The 20353-nt window shown below is 40.7% G+C and overlaps 1 protein-coding gene and 1 long non-coding RNA gene across 3 annotated transcripts in view; one reads left to right on the top strand and one right to left on the bottom strand.

Annotated features, from left to right (window-relative positions):
* Tacr1 (tachykinin receptor 1) overlaps positions 1-20353 on the bottom strand; it is a 179328-nt gene that overhangs the window by 61746 nt on the left and 97229 nt on the right. The gene's annotated exons all lie outside the window — the stretch shown is intronic.
* Positions 9624-20202, top strand: LOC121438291. Its single transcript, XR_005973086.1, has 3 exons — positions 9624-9701; positions 19198-19401; positions 19885-20202. It is a non-coding gene; the product is annotated as an uncharacterized LOC121438291 (long non-coding RNA).

The following is a 20353-nucleotide window of genomic DNA, read 5'->3' as shown; positions in this document are numbered from 1 at the left end:
CTGACCTCGACACATCCACCCTGATGTGCCTGCGGAGTTCGACACCTTCCCAGTCCCAGGATGGATCACTTGGTCCCACTTCACCACTCACAACTCGTTTCTTGTCTCTGCGGCTTTGTTTCTACCGCTCAGTCTGTCTAGACTACTTCCGGGTCTCATTTCCTCTGTTCAGACCTTGACCTGCCAAAAGACTCTGTAGCCCAGGCTGGATTCAAATATGTAATCTTTCTGACTCAGCCTCCTGAAGTGTTGGGCTTGTAAGCATGAACTACCGTATCTGGCTTAAGTATCGTTTTTGTAAGTCTTTGTATTGAAGGTACATTAAAGGAAGCAACAACAGTAAATAAAATAAATTAAAAATTAAATGCATGGTTACTGTGTACTAGGTTTTCTGCTCAGGTATATACATGTATATTAACATGATCAATAATTATATAAAAATATATTCTATAAAATTATATGTATAATGTATTAATATGATAAATATTAGTATATATCAACATGACATTAATATATATTAAATTCTGAGACAAGGTCTGACTGTATAGCATTAGCTGGACTGGAATTCCCTATGTAGATCAGGCTGACCTAAAAACTCATAGAGATGCAACCTGCTTCTGGCCCTCAATTGACATGGCACGAAAACACCCTGCTTAATGTGTATATTTTTGAAACCATAATTTATTTTATATGTAGCAGTACAGTTTACATGTTAAGTAACCTTATAATGAAATGATTTGATATAGTTTTAAACAGAAAAAAAAAAGGGAAAATTTCAGGCTACAAAACACCTCGTCTCTCAAAACAAAGTTTGTTTCTTTGTTTTTTTTTTGTTTTTTTTTAAGCAGTTTCTTTGAGTGAGTCGGTGTGATAAACGCATTCAATGACTAGTCATGTCTGATTCCTGTTGCAGTAATGGTCAATGGAAGTAAAACAAAAGGCAAACTTTCATGACGACTGCCTCAAAGGACTAGCAAATGTTAGGTCCTTTGGATGCCAAACTTTCACGACTACTGCCTCAAAGGACCAGCAAATGTTAAGTCCTTTGGATGCCAAAACTTCTTACCACTTCAGTAGCCACAAAGTTGAATTCACCTATCATGAAAAAAGAAAATATTTAATGGAGCCGAAACTATGAAAAATTTGGCTTCACATCTTTATCTTCTTTGATGATTTATTTGTCTTGTTGCCTACATTCTGTCCTTTCTCATCATCCCATACTTCCTTTTCTTGGCCTCCCCTTCTAAAGTTTAGACTCTACCCATACTTATAAACACACACACACACACACACACACACACAACATCATCATCATCATCATCATCATCATCATCATCATCATCATCATCATCATCCCATCCAACCTCATAACAACATATGATGCAGGTACTTACTGCCATTTTTCAGACCTGGAGCCTGAGGCTCGGAGGAGTCATGACCCTACTCTAGATCACTCCAGAAACGAGCTCTTGACTCGTGCTGGGAGATTCTTGACAATTCTGGAATTCCACCTGAGATGTAAATCACAGGCTCCCATTGGCAACCGAAAGCGATGATGTGTATATATTTGCCTGCCATCTGGTTCTCTTGGCCTGTGGCTCGCTAACATTGGTAAAACAAGCAGAGGTTTGAGAGCTCCAGTGCCGCAGGGGATCTCTTGCTGCTCTGTGATCCAGACACCACCTGAAGGAACATGGGTGATGGTCACAAGGCCCAGTCGTTCATGTACCCTGCTTGGCAGTCCTCTAAGGGTCTCATGCCTGAGGAGGGCTTCTTATTCAGAAAACTCTCTGCTTACTGCAAGCATGTTCCCACAGAATTTAGCTGAACCAGTGCAAACAAGGTCAGGGAAGCCATCCCTCATAATCATTCCCTAAATGAATAGCTGGGTTTTTTTTTGTTATTGCTTGTTTGTTTTTAATCTTTGTATTTTACAAATTATTATGTGAGGTATTAGGTATCATTGTGGAATTCTTGAATAATGTGTGTTTTAGTAGATTCTGTTTCCTCATCTTCCCCACTCCTTTATACCCCTAATTCCTCTTAGAACTCCTCTTCCTCTTCCATGTGTCCTTCTGCCTACTCCCAGTCTTCCTCACCTCCTATTTATTTTTATGGAGACAGGGTTTCTCTGTGTAACTTTGGTGCCTATCCTGAAACTAGTTCTTATAGACCAGGCTGGCCTCTAACTCACAAAGATCCACCTGTCTGCCTCCCAAGTGCTGGGATTAAAGGCGTGTGCCACCACCACCCAGCCCCACCTCCTATTTTTACTCTTTCAATTTCCCTTTAAGGTTTTTGGAGTTTGCCCATATGTACACACTGCTTGGCTTGTGGTTTGGGGCCTCAAAGGAGGGGACACTGCTTGTGTGTCTCCCCAAGGAAAAGAACCTTAGGTACCACATGCATACGTTATAGGTGAGGATCACATATGAGACAGAACACAGAGTTTTGGTCCTGTTGAGTTTGGGTCATGTTGAATAGCTATTATTATTGTTTTTTAAATCATTGGGTATCTTAGTTAGGATTTCTATTGATGTAATAAAGCATCATGACTAAAAGCAACTTGGGGAGGAAAGTTTCCAGCACACAATTCTCAGGTCACAGGCCCATCATGGAAGAAAGTCAGGGCAGGAATTCAAGGCAGGAACTGAAGCAGAAGCCGTGGGGGAATGCTGCTTACTGGCTTGCTCCCCATGTCTTGTTCAGCCCGCTTATAGCACCAAAACCCACCAGTTCAGGGGTGGCACAGCCCAGTGAACTGGAGAAAAGTGTACCACAGGCTTGCCCTCGGTCCAGTCTGATAGGGGCATTTTCTAAAGTTTCCTCTTCCAATCCAAAATGATTTTCTATTGTAGCCAAAAGAATCTTAACTAAAATTGCTTAAGGGCTAAGACATATCTTGACCTGAAAACAGTGTGTATTTTTGATTATGTTAGATTTAATATTTTAAACCCATTTTGCTTTTCTAGATTAACATATAATACTGTAAGTGTTGAGGGCTACAAGTTTCAGGTTTAGTTATAGAAGAAGAAATGATTTTGGCTTCCATCAACAAAAGAACAATCTCCAGGGTGCTTAAATGAAAACATGATATTCCCAAGATCTATGCCCAATCAAGTTGTTATTTGCATTTATATAGAAGAGAGACATATTCTCAAATACATAAGGAATCTTTTTTTTTTTAAAGCGGAAAGTAAACAAACTACCAAAAGGTGTGTTCTGAGACCAAAGACAAACCAATCAAAACCAAGAGTTTGAAACTAAGGAGGCCACTGAGCAGGTAACTGGTCGTGATTAGCGCACACAGGTAAGAGTCAGTTATTAATTGTGCCATTATAAAGTGGAATAGAACACATCCTTGAGACAGTGGGGCTGTAATGGTTGCTATTTGCAGGCTTTGTGTCTGTTTTCATTAGTAGATATTTGTACACTGTGCGAAGGCTTATTGCTGCTAAAAGCAGAACAGCCAACAGCTAGGCAGGAGGTGTAGGCGGGACTTCCAGGTAGAGAAAGGAAGAAGAGGAGGAATCCAGACACACAGAAGATGCCAGGAGACATGTAGAGGAAATAGAAGGTGCAAGGTGGAAAGAGGTAACACCACATGATAGAATGTAGATAAATATAAATGGACTAATTTAAGTTATAAGAGCTAGGTAGGAACAAGCCTAAGCTGTAGACCAAGATTTCATAATTAGTAATGAGTCTGTGTGTCATTATCTGTGGACTGGCACCCCACGAGAAACTACTACCACAGATATAACTTAAGAACCTAAGGAGCTTTTGTTTGTGTGGGTTCTACTTGTCAGTGCTTACCACATAAGAGAGGGAACCCAAGACCCAGAGTAGGAGTCATTCAAAAAAAGAGCAATGTGCTTAGAGCGCGAATCTCTATTTCTTTTTTTTTAAAGGTTCATTTTATTTTATTTTTAATTGTGTGTGTGTGTGTGTGTGTGCATGCATGTATGTGTGAGTGTGCAGGTGCTTGAAGACGCCATAAGACAGCACTGGCTTCCCCGGAGCTAGACTTACAGATGGCAATGAGCTGCCTGCTGTCGGTGCTTGGAACCCAGCTAGGGTCCTCTGGAAGAGCAGTAAGTGATCTTAACAAATGAACCATCTCTCAGGCTCTCAGATCTTGATTTCTAGTGTCAGTGTTCGAATACCAGTTTCTAATGCCAATATTCTGGCACCAAACTGCTACCTTTCGATATTGACATAAATATTATATTCACTACAACTAGCCATCAGCGTATTTAATGCATATCAGGGCCAACATAGGGTTACCCGTGCGACACAGAGATGGAATGGCAACAACTTTCAGTGATGGTGAGGGAGGATACACTTTCCTTAGATGCTGACATATTTTGTTAAAATGAAAAGAAACCGAGACAGGTTAATGTATCACAGTCTGGCCTCAAATTTCTTATGTATCCAAGAGGGAATGGCCTAGAATTTCTGATCCTTCTGCCTCTGCATTCCAAGGTTTGGTGTCATAGTGATACATCTCCAAACTGAGATTTTGTGGTGTTGAGAATCAAACCCTAGGCTTCATGCAAGAACTCCACAAACTGAGTTGTATCCCAGCCCATATTTTGATAAAACTCTCCATCAAATCAGGGCCAGAAGAAGGATTCTTACAACAATAAAATGTATGGCTATTAAAAAGCAGTTTTCTCAGGAAAGCTTTCAACTTTGAACTGAGCTGGGAGCCCAATAACCAAAAACTTTCTGGTGAAGAAATGAAGACAATGGCAGAAAAGCAGGAAAGCAAATGAAGTCAGGACTATCCCCTAAGGTAAACCTTCCCAGCTACTGCAGTACAGCATGAAGGGTAAACTGGAAGAGTCTCCACAAAAATCCTGGGGATGAAGCTGCCACTTACAGATAATCTGATTGTATTCCCAGGAACTTATCACTCCGAATACTATTAGAGCCAATACAGTGGTAGGCGGAAGCTCTTAAAATAAGTTGCTTTGCTATGCTACTCTTCGGAGATGTGAAAGCAACACTTTCAAAGTGTGGAGCTAGTGCTCTAGGTTAAGCCCAATACAGGTAACTCGTTGCGTTGGAATTTGCCCCTGAAGTGTTCAGAGAAATGTCAGTATTCATTTCGGCTCTGAAAATGCTTGTGAGGTGCCACCCACTGGATAGAACTTCAGAGTGTGAGCCGCTAGAACTTGGTTGAAGGGAGGTGGACCAGCTGGAAGAGCAGCTCTCTTGAGAGAAGTTAAAGGACCCTGCCCCAGTACAGAAGGGCGCAAGATGGAACTGAGGTGGAGTGGAGGGAACGGGTGAAGTCGTACCTTGAGCTTTCTATCAGTTTTGGGATGTGCGGTAGACATCAGGGGAGGTAACTAACACCTTAGGGATGGATGTCCAGTTCCCATTGGCTGGAAGAGGAGGAGACATCAACAGACAAGGCTCCAACTATCCCTATGTAACCAGAGGTTGGCTGAATCCACAGGGCAGCCAAGCTGGTTCACTCTCTTCATCTAGAGCTTGAAGCTCTGATCAAGGACTTTTCCAATTTTAATCCACGGCAGCTTCCCATTACTGAACTCCATTGAAGAAGGATGACTTGAAACCCTCAGTGGAGGGGTGTTTGGCAGACTCGGGTGGGAACCCATCTCGGGGAGAAGTCAGTCTTTCTTTGCCAAAGGTCTTATTTCAAGGGACAGATGGGAGTTTAAAGTAATCCCTTATTTGTTTCTAAAACAACTTCTGAGAGGCCATTAGAGGCATAAAAGGGCAGCAAATACAGCTTTCAAATGCAAACAGGCTGAAGGAACCCCAGTGCACAGAGGCAGCGAGCAACAGACAAGCTCCTGATCTCTTGGGTTCATCAGAAATGCTTGTGAATTCACTCAGAAACTCGAAAAACAATGGGAAAAATTGATCGAGACGAGTAACGTCGCAAGGGACACACACTTGGAAAAACTGTCTGTGTGCACTAGCTATGGCTATGGAAGGAGAGCGGGAGAGGGGGCAGATAGTCAGTTAGAAGTTAGAAAGTTAGGGGCTGGAGGTGGCTCAGAAGTTAAGAGCACTGGCTATTCTTCCAGAGGTATCAAGTTCAATTCCCCACAACCACATGGTGGTTCACAACCATCTATAATGGAAGCTGTTGCCCTCTTTTGGCCTGTAGGCACCAATGCAGACACAAACACTGTATACATAATAAATATATCTTTTAGAAAAAGAAGTTATATAGTTAGAAGAAATGTGGGGGGGGGCAGATAGTCACACTTAAATTTAGATAGAAGGAAATTTCCCTTAATTAGAACACTGACTGCAGATCAGAAGGCCTCAGAAGTGACAAAAAAATATAGTATTTAAATATAATGAAATCTCTAAGTATATTTTATGGCAATATATAATATATAAAATATATATAATAGAGAAAAATTTAAATTTGTGGAGGCAGAAATTACGAATTATCTAAAATAAAAAAACCTAGACATTATCAGATTTCTTCACAAAAATAAAATAGCAGAAAACCGTGTCTTGGGATTTCAGAAATTTTTTTTTCATCTATTTTCCTGATTCAAATACACTTATTGTATCACCTATTCTTATGGGACAATAGTTTTAATCTAAAAATGAATGCCCTAATTATTAAACAAAAACACCACGGCACACCAGCAGGTATATTCCTGTGGTGTTCTGAATCTCATCAGGTTACCAAGATTACCCTTCATAAGACAGGCGAGATGCCTTGGAAAAGAGCTTTTCAGATAAGCCTGTGACTTGAACTGAATCCCTGGAACCTACAGGGGAGGGGGAGAATGGACTCCTGAAAGTTGTCTTTTGACCTTTGACCTCCAGGTGTGGGATATGGGTCACATGCACAATAATCAATAAAGTTTTAAAAAATGTGGATGCAATGATTTATAGTCAGCGTGGATTAAGTTAGCAGGGAAACAAAACCAAGAATTCTGACATTCAAGACAAGGTATTGAGCATTGTGACTTCCCCAAAAGGATGGACTTGGGATTATGAGCCAAAATAAACTTGTTCTCTCTGCAGTGGTTTGAATGGGAACTGTCTCACGTATTTGAGCACTGGTCTCCAGTTGGTGGCAATGTTTGGGGAGGTGGTGCAGCTTTCCTGGGGAAGTGTGTCACTAGGAGCAGACTTTGAGACTAATAGCCTCGAGCCACTTCCGGTTCACGCTCCATGCTTTGTGCTTGCATTTGAGGATGTGGGCTCTCAGCTCCCTGCTCCTGCTGCCTTGCCTGCCGCTTGCCCCTGTGTTACCCTGCCCTGATGGACGTATCTCTCTGGCGTCATAAGTCAGAACAAACTCTTCCTTCTGGAAGCTGCCTCGGTCATGGCATATTTATTTATTTATTTATTTATTGAGACAGGGTTTCTCCGTAGCTTTTGGTTCCTGTCCTAGAACTAGCTCTTGTAGACCAGGCTGGCCTCGAACTCACAGAGATCCGCCTGCCTCTGCCTCCCGAGTGCTGGGATTAAAGGCGTGTGCCACCACCGCCCTGCTGGTCATGGCATTTTATTACAGAAATGGAGATGCAAACCAGGACACTCCCATAAGTTGCTTTTGTCAGAGTATTTGATTACAGTAACAGAAAAGGAACTGATACACACAGCCTTCTACAGCCATTTCCCTGAAGACCTGCCTCTGAACACCACTCACCTTGGGAACCCAGCCTGGAATACATGGACCTTTGGGGAGTACTTCATATCTGAACAATAACAGCTACATCTGCTTGCTAGTCCCTGGAACCACTAGTTCAATATTAAAATTTTGTCATTTCAAGAGTACTACATGAACTTAATTTTGTTATTTATAGTGCTGTGGATCTAACCTAGGGGCTTACATATGTTAAGCAAGCGCTGTACTCCTGAGATGTATTCTCAGTCCTTAATTGAAAATTTTGAGATTGCGTTTTATCTAGGGCAGTGAATATATTGTTGTATTTTCAGTTTGTTCGTTCATTTGCCCATAAAAGTACATTTGAATTAGAAGTTCTGGATAATTTAAATAAAACTGACATGAGCATTTATTTCCATTTTAAAAGATCTATTTATTTCAAATTATGCATATGTATTTTTGTGTGTGTTTGTGCTTGTGTGTGTTGTGTGCATGTGTGAGTGCAGATACCTGTGGAGCCCAGAAGAGGGCGACAGATCCCCTGGATCTGGAGTTAGAGGTTATGTACCATCTGATGTGGGTACTGGAAACCAAACAGACCCTTTGCAAGAGCAGTAAACATTCTCTACCACCTAGTCACAAAGACTTATAAAAATTATTGAGCATTAAACTTGATTGTTTTTATTCAAACTTTCCTCTGAAACTTGGGAGTACAAGTGGGACTAACAGGACTCATACATGGACCTGCCTATGTGTGTCACTTAGAAGCCTGTTTAATACTTGTGATCAGAACATCACAAGTACATTTTCATGTTTGTATGTTTGTATAATAACATTGTAAATAAAAGCCTCATTTTCCTTACTTATTTAATAGTTTATAATTATTGGATATTTGTTTCTAATTTATAACCTAATTAATCATCCTGACACCAAGGACTTGTGTATATGTTTTTACCCTTAATTTCTAAGGGAGTGGGCTGGAGGGAATGGCTCAGTGGTTAAGAGCCCTGGCTGTTCTTTCAGAGAACCTGGGTTTGATTCCCAGCATCCACAGAGTGACTCAGAATCCCCTGTAACTTCAGTTCCAGGGCATCTAATATGCTGTTCTGGGCTCTGTGTCCACCAGGTATACTCAGGGTGTACAGACAAACATGCAGGCAAAACATCCATACACATAAAATTAAAAAAGGCAAAGAATCCCTAAGAGTGCAATTGCTAACTCACATCGAGCATGTACTTAGAGCTTTTGATGTCTATTGATCCATCACCTTCCTTCAAACAGCACACGCTTGCCCCAGAAACTTGTTCACACTTAACATTTTCATTCAGTTTAGTGTGAGCTGATTGAATGAACAGAAAATTGTCTTCATTTTTGGAATATATTTTTTATATTCTTTCATAAAATGTAGGCTTTGAGGGTCTTGATTCATTGTTATTAATTAGCTAGAGTTAATATCTTAATTATATAATAGTTTATTTCATATTTACATATTTTATTTTTGAAGATGATTCTCTTGTTTCCTGATGTATAGTATTTAATAAATCTATCATCATCTATTTGTCTATCTGTCTGCCTGCCTGTCTGCTTCCCTGTCTGTCTGTCTGTCTCTATCTATATATGCTCATCTATTTTGTATCTATAATTATATCAGAACCAGCAATCTAATTCATTTTGGCTCTGACCTTGGGTATTATGCTGCAAGAGCCTCTTCTCTATCCCATCTTATTTGGAAGATGTATAGGTTTTAATTTGCTAGCAGGAAATCCAGCTTTATGTTTAACCTGGAAATTTTTCAGAGTATATATTGTAAGAATAACATCCCTGTAGGATGCTAACAGAGTTAACAAAATAGTCTATGGTCAAATAAATTTAGGAAATGCAAGATTTAGGCAAAGTGATCAGTCTTGCAGTGTATCACAGTGGAAAGTATGAGCTGCAATATAATTAGAAGCAGCAAAACCCCAGGAACACACCTGCTATAAATAGACAGCATATGCGCTAAGCCCACGATGGGGTTCGCATACAAAAGCATGTTAAGCAGCTGTAAAGAAGCAATGAGAAGGCTTGCTCCAGCAGATAATGGTAAGGCCAGCTTGTGTGATCTATTCTGTGTTAAGAAAGGGCCACGTTAGAACATGTGTCTGTACTTAGTTTTAGTCTTAGAGAAACCCTGGAAGGTTCACAGGAGACTGAGAACAGTGGTTCTGTACAAGGGAGTGTGAGCTGGAGGAAGGGAGAAAGACAGCGAGAAACCACTCCTGCCTGCCCTTTTATGCTTCCCACCATTTTCCCACACCTTTGTTTTTAAAACAAGGGGCTTAAATCTACTCAGCTCCAGTGCAGAACACACACCGTGCTCCTCCAAGAGGAGGTGGTAGTGACTTACCCAGAGATCTGCCAGCTCACTTCAGTGCAGAGTTCCATAATACTTCTAGTTATTCAGGTTTCAAACAGCTATGTAGTGAGTCATGATGTGCCAAGTTTTCTTTAACATATTTTATATTTCATATGTTTTATGTAGTATTTTATAGACTTGGATTTCTCTGTAAAGTGTGTTGGGTATGGTTTGTATATTTGTGTTGTGTATGTAGTTTGTGTGTGGTATTTGAATGTGTTTGTGGTTTGTATGTGTTTGTGGTATGTAAGTATGCATGGAGTATATGTATTGATGTGTGTACATATATGGTGTGTGTATGTGTACATGATTCCTTGTTTGTTTTCTTTGTCCTTAGCATTGAGTACTTCAGTATCTGGAAAACGTATTTACTTCTTGTCATTCTTCTACATTATTTTGTTGATACCAAAGTTACTTATTTTTGTTCAACATTTTCTGTAAATAGTGTATATATTTAGTCATCCAAAAGCTTCTCTTTATTTATCACCTAAACTTACTTTTGGAGTTGGTTGAGGAGCTCAAACCTTTATGGAATTATATTAGACAGAGGGAACACAATTATGTTTTTTCTGAGTTTTCAATCTTGCAAGACAGGTTTCTCAATCATTCTCCTGCATCATTCAGGGCGATCCAGGACATTGTGTATTTTCCATCACTTTTATATGGACCCTGACTCTTTCCTAATTATTCCAAGTCTTGTTCTGTTTGTGTTTGAAAGAGATCTCCTTGTTTTCATTTTGTTTGAATTATTTCTGATATAAGCCATGTTTTCTTAAGAGATTAATAGCATTTCAACAAACCATCTTGGCATTTATGGAGATGAATAAGATGCTTCTCTTTGAGCAATTAAGTTAATGAAATATAATAATAGATTTCCTGATAATTCACTAATCTTATTTGCTGGAAAAAAATTCATGCCCAGAAACAATGAATTGTTACTCTACTATAACTTTGAAGTTTTGGCATTTTAGAGAGTTACTGATGCTTTTGTCTTATACAGATATTTGTTTGCTTGCCTGACTTTATATGCGTTACCTGTGTGCAGAACCTGCAAAGGCCAGAAGAGGGTGTTGGAGCCTCTGGAAATGGAGTTATAGATGTTTGTGTGCTATTATGTAGATTCTGGGAATTGAACCCTGGTCCTCTGCAAGAGCAGCAAGTGCTCTTAATTAGTGTTTTCTCCAGTAAATACTTAAATTGGGCTGTTCCTATCTACAGTTGTAAATGGAATTGGTTTAATGGATTGTGTCTGGAGACTTCTTTGCCAGCTGTTCTCACTACGTTATGCCAAAAGCATATAGTAGATGATAAAGCCATGCATACTGTTCTGTACTCTAGAAAGGATTTCCCTGAACAGAAATTTTCATTCCCCCAGTGACTTCTATAAATACATTTTGAAAAGGCACAAAGCAGTTTATAAAAGTGGCCAGCACGAATGTTCTTTGAGGTATGTTGAGGTTTTTGTGTGTGTGTGTGTGTGTGTGTGTGCGTGTCATATAATAATATGTGATGCTTTATGCACACATATGCAGATGCCAGAGGATAACCTTGGGGGTCCTTATCTATCTCTCTTCACTTTATTCCACTGAGACTCTGTTTCTTATTGAAGCTGGAGCTAGGGTGGGGACTATTGACTTACTGCCTTGATCCACCACTCTTAGCGCTGGTATCACAGATGCACATGGCCAAGCCTTGCCTTTTACATAGGTGCTAGGGGTTTGAAGCTACATCCTAATGTTTATACAACAAGCACTCTTACTCACGGAACCATCTCCCCAGCTTCTAAATACAATTCATGAGCAGAATTTTTCTCCCTACTGCTTTCCAGTCTGTGCTGTTTGGTTATCCCTGGCTTTGCAGGCACTTATCTTCCATCTGAATGACCATTATGCCCTCAGGCCAGTTTAAACTTAATCTTCATAGATTGAGAGCAGCTGAATTAGAAGTTGACCGCATCCTCTAGAAAGAATCCCAAGTTGGCAACCCCATCCTAAGGCTCCTAGATTTACACTTTGACCTTTTAATTAGATGCTACTAAATATTTATGCCAGTATTAATCATGTACGTTGCAGAAAGGAGCTCTGCTGACGAGGGCTGAAGGCTGTACTGATCTATGGGTATAAAGATAAGTACTTAGAGGGCAGTCTGATATTGTGTCCACTTGACAAAATGATAGTAGCTCAGGATGACCTGGAGCTCAGGGCCTATGAGCTCCTGAGTCATGGTTCATGGGCAGGTTTACAGTGATAGGCATAAATTCCATACTTTGAAGTATAACCAAACAGAAAGTAGTTGGTGACCCTATGATGTTCATACCGCTATCACACCAATGGACGTATCTTGGCAGTCCAGCCATTATTACAGCTCACAGGGTTCACGGCTGTTGATGACTTCCCTCCCTCAGTAGCCTGCCCAGGATCTTCTGTCACTGTGAAAGCTAGTCAACAGGGAGAAAGCTTCCAGGTTAGAACCAGCTTGATTTCTCTATACCCCATGACCCAAGTCTAACGACTCAAAGGGGGCACCACTTCTGGCAGCTACATTTAAACTACACACACACACACACACACACACACACACACACACACACACACTCCTTATAAAATAGTAAGGTTCCATGATGTAGGTGGGTTTTCTTTCTATGTGTTGTTTTCATTAGTTAATTAATAAAGAAAGTGCTTGGCCTGATAGGTCAGAACATAGGTGGGTGGAGTAGACAGAACAGAATGCTGGGAAGAAGGGAAGTGAAGTCAGATGCCATAGCTCTCCTCTCCGAGATGGATGCAGGTTAGAATCTTCCTGGTAAGCCACCACCTCGTGGTACTACACACATTAATAGAAATGGGTTAATCAAGATATGAGAGTTAGCCAAGAAGAGGCTAGATATAATGGGCCAGGCAGTGTTTAAATGAATATAGTTTCAGTGTAATTATTCTGGGGCTAAGCTAGCCATGTGGGAGCTGGGTGGGACAAAAAGCAGGCCTGCCTGCAGCTCTTTCTACAGTTCTATGTGACTTTTTCAAACAATCTTAGTGTTAGCTATCCCCCTTCCACTTCCTTCTCTGCTCTACCCTCCTATTCCCATTCCCAGTTAATCCTGGCTCCATTACTCTCCTTTCCCCTCACAATATTTGTGTCCCACTAGTCTTGAATTCCACACCAACCTTTCCTACAGTGTCAATGAATTCTTCCTTCTTGGTTTAACAACTTCTCAATGAATCCAGGGGCTCTGGGCTATGTTTAAAATGCAGTGAGTCCTGAGTGAGGTAAGCCAGACCCAAAAAGAGGAGCATGGGATGCACTCACTCATATTTGGTTTCTAGCCATAAACAAAGGACATTGAGCCTATAATTAGTGATCCTAGAGAAGCTAAATAAGGAGAACCCAAAGAAAAACATATAGGCATCCTCCTAAATATTAACCTTCATCAGGTGATGAAAGGAGACAGAGACAGAGACCCACATTGGAGCACAGGACAGAAATCTCAAGGTCCAAATAAGGAGCAGAAGGAGAGAGAGAGCACGAGCAAGGAACTCAGGACCACAAGGGGTGCACCCACACACTGAGACAATGGGGATGTTCTATTGGGAACTCACCAAGGCCAGCTGGCCTGGGTCTGAAAAAGCCTGGGATAAAACCGGACTCGCTGAACATAGCGGACAATGAGGACTACTGAGAACTCAAGAACAATGGCAATGGGTTTCTGATCCTACTGCACATACTGGCTTTGTGGGAGCCTAGGCAGTTTGGATGCTCACCTTACTAGACCTGGATGGAGGTGGGCGGTCCTTGGACTTCCCACAGGGCAGGGAACCCTGATTGCTCTTTGGGCTGACGAAGGAGGGGGACTTGATTGGGGGAGGGGGAGGGAATTGGGTGGGGGGGAAGAGACAGAAATCTTTAATAAATAAATAAATTTATAAAAAAATAAAATGCAGTGAGTATGGGGAAAGAGATGAAACAAATAGCCAAGCCACAGATATGCATAAGTTTCTTGGCCAAAAACCCAAGGCAGCTTGACAAACAAAACAAACAAACAAACAAACAAACAAATACCTCTCTCTCTCTTTGAAGTAATACAAAAAAAGTAGAAAATGCCCAAAGTTTTGCAGAGGTATATTTTCTAATATTTCCTTTTACTTTTCTGCTTCCTTTTCTTGCCAAGCATTGATTTTCCATTGCTGTTATTAATGGAAACAAAGAAAATAAATGTAAAGTTTTAGCTTATTCCTGATAATAGATTTTAAAGGAAGAGAAAAATGCTGTAATATCGACAAGTCATACTTTTCAAAACAGCTGAAAAATTTTTTAATCTCTCTAAGTGTTTGCCTGCATACCATGTGCATGCAGTGTCCATGGAGGCCAGCGTTAGACTCCTGGGACTGGAATCAGGGTTGATTCTAAGTCATGATGTGGGTGCTGGGAACCCAACCCAGGTTGTCTGCAAGAACAGCCAGTGCTCTTGTTAACTACTGAGCCATCTCTCCAGCCTCAGCAATGCCATATGTTTGTAGTCTCCAGCTGGAATTGGCACAGATGTAGATTTATACTAGCTAATATCTCCGTGTTCACTTCCTTTCCACAGCAGCCCCAGGTAATTTGTAAATAATGACACTACATTCTCACATAACCTCCTTTGAAGGCTACGGGGAGTGCTTGAATCCAGACTAGACATGTCTTACTCAAACGCTACCACAAAATTATGTACATAGCACCGTAATTAGCAGGAAATGGCAGATGACCAGAATTAGTAAATGAATTCATGACATTGGAAGCCCCCTAGCTGCCTAAATTGCTTTGGATGTCTTTCTCACTTTTCTTCCTCATTGCAGACTTTGTCTTAGTTGTGGTGGTAGACCCTTCAATGAAGAAAGATTAGTTCATTCACCTCCCTTGTCATTAGGGGCATTGCCCTGGTGCCTCCTGGATCACTGCCACCATGCAGCCATACAGCACAGGCGTGAGTGATCAGCCTTAGCCACCTTTCTTTGAAAAAAATCTACTATACATTTCTTCTTGTCTACTAGAAGCAGTAAGGGGAAGTGTTTCAGACAAAGACTCTTCTTTTCTTCTTTATTCTCTCATCTTTTCTCTGATTTTTGCTCTAGCTGGAAGTTACTTTTGACCACACATGGAATCTTTGTTCAACGCTTGTCAATCAAATCCACCTTTATAGGTTAGGCCACTGTCTTGCTAGAGCAGCCACAAACAAGCTTCTGGGTTGCTAATTAAGGCAGGACTCAATTGCAAATTAGTATTCATGATGAGCCCAAGCTCTCGTTTTGTGACATTATGGCATTGGCATAATTGTCTATTATTGCAGATTGTAAATAAACATCAACAAAAAGCAGTAGAAGAAACCCAGCCTGTCCTCCCGGGGATCCAGGGTTGCAGCTGGAGGCAGTCCACTCTGAAGCTCATTTATCTACCTGCCCATCTATTATTTATTCATTTGCCCTGTAGCTACCTACTGATTAACTATAACCATTAATATATTTAGTTACCTATCAATAAATTATCTGTCTATCTCTCTATCTAGATTTGTACTCCCTCTCTATCATCTACTTATTTGGTTATCAACCAACCATTCATTTGTCTATCTCTTTCTGTCATTTATCATATATATTCACATAGTGTTGTAAAGACAAGCTTAACGACATAGGAAATCATTTATGGCCCGGGAATGATTTAACACAATTATAAAGTGTATGTGAAAGTCTTTAAGAAATTATGGAAAGCTCATTCATGACATAAGACATACATTTTAGCTTTAACGAGATACCATATTTCCATACCAGCTGGGCAAAATTCTAAAACCTTGACAATATACTTCATTGGTATGCAGAGGAGCAGAGATTCTAGCACATTACTGGTGAGAATATACCTTGACACAATTCTGTACAGAGAGAAAATATTAAAATTAAAAATGCACTTTCCACTTTGGTATTTTATACTTTTGATATCCATACATGATGGATGTAAGGTTATTCACAGTGACATAGCCAATAGTTAGGAGCAATCCAATTCCCACCAATTAATGACTGTGGAAATCGTGTTGTACATTTAAAGAGTAGAACTATGTCACTGGAATAAGAGCAGAGAAGACCTTTGTGTGTTGGCACAGAAAGATTTCAAGACATGTTGATAAGATAAAAATTAGGATGCAGAATAATGGTCATAATAAATTGTGTTTGTGTTGTAAGAGGGAGACTATATTTGTGCTGACTCATATAAATATGTTTTCCCAAAATAAATGAGGAGACATCTGGAAGAATATTTATCTGTATATAGGCTGGTTGGATTTTGTCAACTTGACATAAACCAGAGATGTCTGAGAAAGGGACCTTCGGTTTAGATAATGCCCTCATTAGATTGGATTATGGGAAAGTTTGTGAGGGTATTTCCTTGATTAACAGTTGATGTGAGAATGCTCATTCCATGGTGGGTGGCACCGAGCCTAGGCAGGTGGTTTTGGGTGGCATAAAAGAGTAGTTGAGCCAGCCATGAGGTCAAAATAAACCCTTTCCTTCCCAACTTACTTCAGTCCTGATTTTTATCACAGCAGTAGAAAACAAACAAAGACATCAGGTTAGTAAAGGATCAAACAGGCATGACTGGAGACTCAAAGAAGCTTCTGTTGTGCTGCACAACATGTCCCTCTTTAAATAAGATTGCAAATGGCTTTGTGGAAGGTGCATGTCTTTACATCTGCAGAGTTTTGTGGTCCAGAGTCTCCTGCCCATGAAGAGAGCACCAGCAAGGATGCGTCCCTTAAGGACAAGAATTCGCCTTGTCTTTCTTTAGCTGGATGGGAAAACTCAAGGTGAAATGACTCATAGGAGTCAGCGAAGCAAAAACAAGAGGTCCAGTAGATGAGAGAATAGATGAGGTTCCTTCTGATGTGATTGATTCAGAGGCAAGTTCCTGTAAGGAGCGTTAGCACAGGCAGAAGCCACACCTCCCAAGAAAATGCTTCAATTTATTCTGGGTAGAATATTTTGGCTCATTCTAAAGAAAACATCTTCTTAAGAGCTTGTATCAATAAGAATATTTGCATCACATTTAATTTTAGGTTAAAATACAAAATATACAGGGCCCAAAGTAATAAGTCATGTTATCTGTTTCTATGACCAATTTTTAAGCCAACACAGATGCTACAACCATCAAATTCAAGAAGTATAGTAACAGTGTCCTGAATTAAGTTGGCTACCTCTTGATAGACCAGTTGGCTGTCTGAACCATTTTTGCAATGAGCATGTCTAATACTCAGTTCATTTGGGCTGTTTGTCTTTCACAGTTCTTCACTGAATTTGTGTATTATCGAGGAATCTGAATGTTGATTAGCTTTTGAAGTTCACCACGTAGTCAGAAAGTGTTTCTGATATTTTGCACAATGCTTCTATGTAATTAATTTGCTAGCACAAATGACCTATTAGAGGAGTTGGGTCTAAGCATCTGCTCAGCGAACTGTCTACCCCAGCAATGAATCAATGAATGTTGCTTCTATCAGCAGTCAGCATTCAGCAGACCCTTGCCTGGGTTCGGCATTTCATGGGAGTCATCTGCTTCTCGTGTTAGTAACTTGTCTTGTTGCTGTGACAAAATACCTGGGAGAAAGCAGCTTAAGGGAGGAAGGGTATACAGCTTAGTATGGGGGGAAGGGATGGAGGCAGGAGCCTGAGGCAGCTGGTCATACTGCACCCACAGTCAAGAAGCAGAAAGGGATGGATGCTGGTGCTCGGCTTGCTTCTTCCTTTTAATCCAGTCCTGGGTCTTGGTCCATGGGATGGTGCCTCCCGTATTCAGACTGGGTCTTCCTTTCTCAGTTAAACCTTTCTGGAGATACCCTCACACCTAGAGACGTGTTTCCATGGTGATCCTGAATCTTGTCAAACTGCCAATTAGGATTAACCATCACCCTTACTTCTTCCCACATATCTATGTGAAATATACCATCAGACTTTAAGTCTTAAAGGAGTTGACCATTGATGGCTGAACTAAAAGTGATAAGGCTAGGAGCTGATCTGTCACTGAACTGGAGCCAACATGTTCATCTTAATTATCACAATGCCTCAAAGCAAAGTTTCCATCTAGCATCTACTTTGGGATTATTGTGTACTGTGGAAAGAACAATTATTAGTCCTAAAAGAAGAGAATAAAGTTAAGTGCTTAAGTAAGTATTTTAAAATCTCTGGAAATATTGCATAACAAATTATAGAAGATATTGTCACACAGAAATAGCCCTTAATGTGGAAACTGTGGTATGCACTCGAATTAGGTTTGCATTGAAGTCAATGTGTGCATGAATGGCAAATAGATTTTTTTAAAACTTCAAATTGGGAAACAAACATGTTATATATCTCTTGAGTAAATAATCTCAGTTTCTCATAACCCAGAGTCATGCTTTTTTGGGGCTAGCTATTCATTAATCAGAAATTTGACAAAACCTAGAATCATTCAAAAAGAATCACAATTGAATAATTGTCTTTTTCAGGTTGGCCTGTCTCTAAGGGAATGTACTCATTGTTTTAATTGATATGGAAGGGCCCAGCTCACTGTGGGAAACACCATTCCCTGGGCAGATGCTCCTGAGCTATAAAGAAAGCTGGCAAAGAGGGAGCCGAAGTGTGGGTCAGCAATCAGTGTTCTTCTATGTTTTCTGCTTCAGGCTTCTGCCTTGAGTTCCCTCAATGAGGGACTGTGGCCTGGAAGTATAAGCCAAACAAGTCCTATACTTTCCTGAGTTTCTTTTGGTCAGAGTGTTTATTACAGTGATGGAAGTAAACTCTAATGGTGACCACGGGAACATAAACAGTGACAGCACCCCTACCCACACAACCCACAGTCCCTCCTCTGAGCTCCCCAAACTAGGAAAGATGGAGATTCTAGTGCATTGCGTTGAGTCTTGAAGGAAATTTCTAGTGATCAATAAAAACAAGCCACCAAGATGTTCACAAGCAAGCCGCTAAGCATAACTGCTTATTGGTGAAAACCACACAGTTGTGTGGGAAGAGAAGCCTGCTTTGAGTCCAGCTTTAACTTTGCAGTAAGATGAAAGAACTTGCGGGTGTCTTGTAAGCAAGTTAGCAGGAAGTGACCCGACTTCGAGAATATCATGAGAACTTAGGGCAGACCTTGGTAGGTGGAGATTTCTGAAGTATTTTGTTTTGTTTTCCTTTTTAGTGAGAAATGTAAACTCTGAGGTGTTTCCCTCCCTGCCTGGAGGAAACCTGGCTGGATTATGTTCACGGATCTGGTACAGTTGGTGGTGTCATCCTCATTGTCCCACTGAGACCTTTGTTCATGCTGTAGCTTCACGGAAAGATTTATGTTATAGTGTCTCCGCCCTCCCCTGCTTGATGGATTAGATCTCATTGTTGGAGCCTGGTGGGTCATTGTCTCAATCTTAAACATTGCTTCCTTGCAAGCCACATTTCCATGTTCCATGTAACAGACACACCAGAGGGGCTGTGTGACAGAATTTGGAATGCTCAGATCTAAGTGACGTGACAAATACCATGTTTTATCTTCCATTTAGTAAATTTAAAGGCCACACAATTGCTTTGCTATCCGATGAATTTGTCCATAAGTCCTATCTGACATTTAATAGTTCGCAATGTGAGATATGCATCATTGCATCTGATAGCCATGGCACTTGTTTACAGGAAACAGGGTTTTATTTTCTTCCACTTTAGAAAAGAGGAGATTCTGGGATCCCTGCCTGTGGTCCCACGGCTAGTGGCAATTCATAATTAAAAACTCACGTGTTCTGTCTCTAACATCAGTGTTTTTTTTTTTTTTTTTGGTTTGAAAACAATCCTGAAATTGGAGAATTATAGGGCGTTTTCCAAAAGACCCTCCTTTATCCAGGTGCTCTCAGTCTACAAAATGGATGCTCATATAAATTTCACATCACCATTCAACTGGGCAGAGCGAGGAAAAGAATAAACCATTTCAGTGTTGGCTCCAGGGCAAGAAGCATCAGGGAAAATTTCTGAGACATCTTGAAAAAGCCTGCCTGGGACCCGCCCTGCTCCTACAAGACAAGCCAGCCTGCTCGTATGGGCTCTGCAACCCCTAGACACCAAAGAGCCGTCCATGCTCACATCTGGATGGAGACGCCCCATTTCTCACACTGTAAACCCCTGACAGGATATGAATTGATACTTACCTAGAGAACTGCATGAATAAATCATAATGTAAAACACACGCCTCAGAGAGGTTGTATCAGAGGGGAGTGGGGAGCAGGTTACTGGTGAGAAGGACTGGAGTAGAGATGTCCCAACTTCCAGTACGCTGTGCCTGGCACAGTGGCATTGAGAAAACACACATGCTGGCA

Source organism: Microtus oregoni, unplaced genomic scaffold (assembly GCF_018167655.1).
Source record: "Microtus oregoni isolate MIOR12 unplaced genomic scaffold, Mior012 000002F_ref0000024, whole genome shotgun sequence".
Classification (NCBI taxonomy): Eukaryota; Metazoa; Chordata; class Mammalia; order Rodentia; family Cricetidae; genus Microtus; species Microtus oregoni.
This window is presented reverse-complemented; position numbering and strand designations above follow the sequence as displayed.